Source organism: Crocodylus siamensis, chromosome 5 (genome assembly GCF_052110815.1).
Source record: "Crocodylus siamensis isolate JL-2025a chromosome 5, ASM5211081v1, whole genome shotgun sequence".
Classification (NCBI taxonomy): domain Eukaryota; kingdom Metazoa; phylum Chordata; order Crocodylia; family Crocodylidae; genus Crocodylus; species Crocodylus siamensis.
This window is the reverse complement of record NC_143399.1, coordinates 86,467,740-86,474,042: the sequence shown is the minus strand read 5'-3', so window position 1 is coordinate 86,474,042 and position 6,303 is coordinate 86,467,740. Positions and strand designations below refer to the sequence as shown.

General features: G+C 45.9%; 1 pseudogene; it reads right to left on the bottom strand.

The window, feature by feature from the left end:
• Window positions 1–4,835: 4,835 nt before the first annotated feature.
• Window positions 4,836–5,563, bottom strand: LOC149864377 (uncharacterized; annotated as a pseudogene).
• Window positions 5,564–6,303: the final 740 nt, after the last annotated feature.

The following is a 6,303-nucleotide window of genomic DNA, read 5'->3' as shown; positions in this document are numbered from 1 at the left end:
ACATAGGTGTTTGAATAAAATAGAATAGAATAAAATGGGATAGAATAGAATATGGGCCAAGGATCCTACTTTGCCACTGTCTTTACTCAATTTTAAAACAGTGAAACTTCATAACTAATATCAAAAAGCCATATTAAGGCAATGAGTCACTAGGTGTGTCTACATGAGACACCTTACTGTGAACTAACATAGTTTACTGTGCACTAAACATGTGCATCTACATGTGTGTATGCTTAGCACACAGTAAGCCTAGCTAATTTTGTATTAATTTGCTCCCAAGTAAACTGCACCTGGGTTTAATGCACATGTAGACACACCCACTGTGCCTCTTCTTTTTTATAATAATCTAATTATTTTACCAGAGGGCTAAATTGATCATATGGATAGATGTGTTTCCCCTTACTAACAAACTTGAAGGCCTTAGTTTTATTTTACAAGAAAAGAATAGGCAACCCTGATTTCTTCTGTTGACACTGGGATTCATCAGCCAGCAAGAAATATATTGAAGTAACTTGACTTGTAACAATTTTTATTGTACATCTGAAAGGGTGGTAGTTTTTTTTTTCTTTTTTGCCTCCTACCCTTTCTCATGGCACTCTGATAATGACAGGTTACATCTAGCTGGATGGATAGTACATTGGATGAAGCAGAAATTTTTTGCTTATGATACAGACTTTCAGTGGTGATGTATAGGGGTGCACATGGGTGCACATGCACCCCCTAAGTGTGGCATTGCACCCCATATGAAAAGGCACCACCATGCTCAGGGGGTGGACATGTACCCCCTATGAAAAGGCAGTTGCCACACCTGCCACCAACACTGCTGGCAGCATCTGTGGGTGACTGTCAACCCCTGGTCAGTGCTCATCACCCCTCCCTACCCCACCCCCTGCTGCTGACAGTGCCGGTGGCATCTGCAGAAGCTCCCCTCCTTACCACCACTGTGCTCCCCCTGCCACCAGTGTCGCTGTCACCCCCACCCCACCCCCCCCAGCCACCAGGAACACACATTGTTCATGCAGACTTTTATATATATATATATATATATATAAAGTAATCTATGGCAAAACCCAGATACCTTTGCTCATTTTGATCTGGTCCTTATTCCATAAATAATCACACTGAAATAAACTCCACATGATACAACTATATCAGAATCTAAGCTCTGTAATTCTAGTGCACAATTTTAAACATGTTATAATCCTCCACAGTTCTTTTCCCCACCATCAAAGTGCCAGGGTAACATCAAGCACACTACAGTATTATCCATTTGCAATTTAGTATCATTAGTATCTGGAATATTAAACCTTATGCTGTCCTGGCATGCTACTAAATGCTTATTTTCATATTTAATATATTAAAGTGCATGAAATGTGATATTACAGAAGTCCCTGTCATCTTAAATGAAGTCACCTGAGAGCTGTAGAAGACTAGGAGAGAATAATTACAAAACTACCTACAATCCTATTTAGGTGTTAGCAGTGCCAGGGAATCATATTTTCCATTCTAGTCAATTTAATTTGTATGCTTAAGGAAAACTATTTAGAGAGAGGCTGAAGTGCATTTGGTAGATCAATACTCCACTGATGTTGATATTTGTCAGCGTTTTCTTTAGCTGATGATTTATAGGGTGCCAGAAGCATTTATAGAATTCTTAACTCTTTGTCATGTCTCAATTTGCTCTAAGCAAAAAACTTTTATTCTTTATTACACTATATTTTAAACAAAATAAAAGCTATGTTACATTACATATTTTATAATTATGTTTAGAACAGAATTACGGTGCCTTTAGGAGTTATTAAGGTTGATGCCACTTGGTCTAAAATCCTGTCAGCCAGTGGAAAACCTTAGCCTCTTAAACAGAACAATCAAACACTTTGTAGCCAATATATCATTAATTGTAAGAGGAATCAAGTTTTTTTTTAAAAAAAAAGCAAAAAACCTCTGATAGGACATGAGCTAAAATATAATTAACTTAAAGTATTGCAGATACTGCTGGAGAATGTGTAGCCAGTGTTAAGGTTTGCCTTGCAACTAGTTAGCAAAAAAAAATGGAACAACAAGCTCATCTGCTTTTATGGTAATAGAGACAGTATAATCTTAACATTTTAATAGTCTAAATCAAATTCATAATCTGCAAGAATCTATAGAAATATTTTTATTAAAAAGTATGTTTTTTAGCTCTTGCATGGCAATTTTCATCCAGAAATTGCAAAGCACATTAAAAGTTACCTACCTTTTTCATATGTTGGGAAAACAAGGCACATGGGCCATGTCCACACAAGGAGGGGCACGTGCTTCTACTGGCACAAATAGTAGTGGCACAAATTTGTGCTGGCAATTTGTGCCTCAGCACATGTACCTGAATGTGTACTTTGTTGCAGGACAAATTGTGCCACTTTGGGCAAACTGCCCTTGCCCAGCTCCTCCAAGTTATTCAGCCAGGGGGAGCTGGAGGCAGGGTCAGCACAGGTGGTGGCATCAACAATATAAACCGGTGGCCTGGTGGGCAGCTCAGAGCTACTTGCCCTCATGAGCTTCTCAGACGCAGCAAGTAGGTGTCTGGGAACACTAGGCCCCTGTGCCACAAGGACTGCTGTAGCAGCTCTGACCTAGAACCCAGGTCCTGTGGCCCCATGACTGCATCTAGCCATGCATGTATCTTGACACAGCCAGTGACAATGGCATCAGGGCTGGCCAGCCAGAAATATTGTCACAGGTGAGGACCACCCCCTCTGATGATGGCATACAGGAGCCAGAGTGTGTGAAGCTATCATCGCCGATCTGCAGCCCCACACCATTGAGTGGGACACTGGGTCTCTCACCCCCTGTGCCAGGCCACCTGCTCAGCAGCCTCCATACATACCTGCTGCCATGGACTATATCCGAGAGTCCTGAGGGAATTGGCTGGATTCATTTCAGAGCCATTGGAGAAGATATTTGAAGACTCGTGGTACTCACGAGAGGTCCTGGAAAACTGGAAAAGGGCTACTGTGATGACAGTCTTTAAGAAGGGGAGGAGGGAGCATCTGGGAAAGTATAGGCCAGTCAGTTTGACCTTGATACCAAGTGAAAAAAAAATTAAAAGTTATGAAGAAGTCCATTTGTGAGAGACTGGCAGAAGGCATGATGCTGAAGGATAGCCAACATGGTTTCATTGCAGGCAGGTTAGGTCTGACTAACCTTGTCTCCTTCTATAATCAAGTAAAGAACTGCTTAGAAGTGGGAGATGGGACTGATGTCATATACTTGGATTTTAAAAAGACATTTGATGTGGTCTCCCATGATGTTCTTATGAAAAAAAACCCAAAAAGCTGGGGGATTATGGGCTGCAGAGTCCACAGTCAGGTGGATTGAAAACTGGCTAAGGGGTCAAACCTAGAGAGTATTAGTGGATGGGTCTATATCATCGTGGCAAGATATGGCCATTAGTCTCCCAAAGGGTTCAGTTATTGACCCTGTGCTGTTTAACATCTTTATCAAGGATTTAGATGAGGATTTGGAAAGCATGGTGGCCAAGTTTGCAGATGATATTAATTTATGGAGAAAAGTGGTCATGCTAGGGAATAGGATATGGATCCAAGCAGACCTGGACAAGCTGGAAAGGTACACAGTGCAGAACCAGATGCAGTTCAATAAAGATAAATGCAAAGAGTTTCATCTGGAGAGAAGTAACAATAACTAGTAACAAGAATATAAGTTAGGAAGAGATGTCCCAGCCAGCTCAATGACTGAAAGGGACCTTGGAGTTATGGTTGATCACAGGATGAACATAAGCCATCAGTGTGGTGCTGTGGTCAACAGAGATAATAGCATACTTGGTTTGTTAGCCAATGTAGCATGAGCAAGGCAAAGGAAGTGATACGTGCTTTCTACTCAGCATTGGTGAGAGCCCAGCTGAGTATTGTGTACAGTTCTGGGTGCTGCACTTCAAAAAAATATGGAGAATATTGAAAGGGTCCAGAGAAAGGCCACAAGAATGATCAAGGTCCTGGAGGACCTCATCTTATGGGGAAAGTATAAGGGATCTGGGACTGTTCAGCCTGAGGAAAAGAAGACTGAGGGGGGACTTGGTGGCCATCTATATAAGGGGTGAATATCAGGATCTGGGAGAAAAACCATTAACTAGGGTGCCCCAGGGGAGGACAGGGAGCAATGGTCATAAACTGTCAGAGAATGGTTTCAGCCAACGTTAGGTTGGATGTAAGTAAGAACTTCTTTACAGTAAGGGTGACAAGAATCTGGAATAGACTTCCCAAGGCTGTGATGCAATCTCCAACCCTTGGAAGTCTTCAAGAGGAAACTGGACTGACACCTTGCTGGTTTCATTTGATCTCAGCAGTATTCCTGCCCGGGGGGGGGGGGGTCGGAGGGGGAGGGGCTGGACTCGATGATCTTTTGAGGTCCCTTCTAGCCATCAATGTATATGAATTCATGACTGTGACAACATAGACAGTGCCACTGTTGTGAAAACAAAAGCAACTTTATCCCCACTCCATCTCCCCAAAACTTCTCCAATACCAACAGCATAACATTCCACCAGTACCCGATATGAGACCCTACACAATGCCATCACCATTCACCCACCCCTGCTGTGTGCAAAAAAACATTAAAAACCAGAGAAAAAGTGGAAACTATTTACTAAAGCACCAAGGGGGAAAGAGGTAGTCCTTAGGGGTGGGAAAAACACCAGGGGAGCAGGAACAGGGAGGAGGGAATCAGGGGTTGGCAACCCCTTAGCCCCAAGCCTGCTCTTGGCCCTGTGTGCCACCACCCCATGTTCAGGGGCCATGCTGATGTGACCAGGGACTCCTCCTCAGGGCCAGATGGTACATCTAGGTCTCAGACTGAGAAAAGGAGAGGCAGGAGTTGTACCGTTTGACAGCCATTGAGGGCCTGTGAGGCCTGCTGGGGTGACAGAATGCAAAATGTTCCTAGTTAGGCCCTGGCCTAGGTGGGAGGGGAGGCGCAGGCTGGCCAGGGGGGCCAGGCACCTATGCTGGGGCTGGAGCATGGCAGCAGGAGTGACAGCAGTAGGGATGGCAGCCAGGAGCTACTGCAACACCCTGTGCTCCTCCAGGATGGCTGTCTTGATGGAGGCCTGCAATTGTCTCAGTCCCTCATAGCTGTCCTGAGCCAGCAGCTATTCCTCCCTTATCTCCACCACTAGCTGCTTCAGGGCAATCTTCCCAGCCTAAACCTCCTCCAGAACAAGGAACTGGTCATGGCGGGTGCAGCCCAACTCAGCCAGGACCTGCTGGTGGCACTGACAGGCCTCCCATAAATGGACCCACTCTGTCCACAGTAGTTCCTCCTGGATGCTTTCCTGGCATGCATATTTCTCCCATCATAGGCAATGCATCTGGATGGCCCCTGGAGTGCCTGAGAGTGGGTGAGCAGCTCCCAGGTGCTGGATATCAGCCTCTTCCCTGGAAAATGGGCTCTCTGTAGAGACAGCAAATGAAGGGTAATGAGATAGCAAATCTTCAGTTACAGCATCATGCCATGGGGCAAGAACAGGACTCAGCAAGACTCCACAGGGTATAGTCTCACTCTTAGGCATGGGGCCAAGCAGATGACCCTTGAGCCAGAGCTATGTGTGGCTAGCAACCTGAAAAGGACTGCAGCCATCCTGGGGTCTATCCATCCTCTCCCCACTGTGTGTCTGGGTGAACTGCTGCCCAAGCCCTGGTACTGCCCACAGCCTCTGCAGGCTCCTACTTGTAAGGAGCTTGTCAGGGACAAGCATCACAGCTGGCCCAGCCTGCTGCACCCAACTTCTTCCCCTACCAGGATAAATGCAGTGTTCCCTGACCCCTGGCTCCTCAGTGTCTAGCTCCAGTGGGTATGGAGCTGCAACCCTTTGAGAAAATGGCCCTGGCAATACTACCACCACCCCCTGACCTCATGGCCAGGACCATCTTCATCCAGCTAGGAGGCTGTTTTGCTTTGCTAGGATGGGGGACCCTGCATGGCAGAGGAATGGGGAACAAGAGAAGAGGGACAGAGATGTTAGAGGTAGGCTTGTGGGGCACGCAGGGCATAAGGAGGAGTGGCCTAGGGGAGAAAGAAGGGAAAGGGGGGTGTCTCCCAGTTTCTCATGTCCTGTGCAGGATTTACCAGGCTGCACTGACAGGCTGTCACCTTGGTCAGGAGACTGCAGTTCCTGGACCCTGGGTTGGGGGAATGGAGCCAGAGCCAGACCTGGCCTCAAATAGGGGTGAGGCCCAGTGTTGAGGATTCTTAGGTGTGGCCTCTGCCAACATGTGTGACACTGCAGCCCTGTCCTCAGCCTCTTCCCCA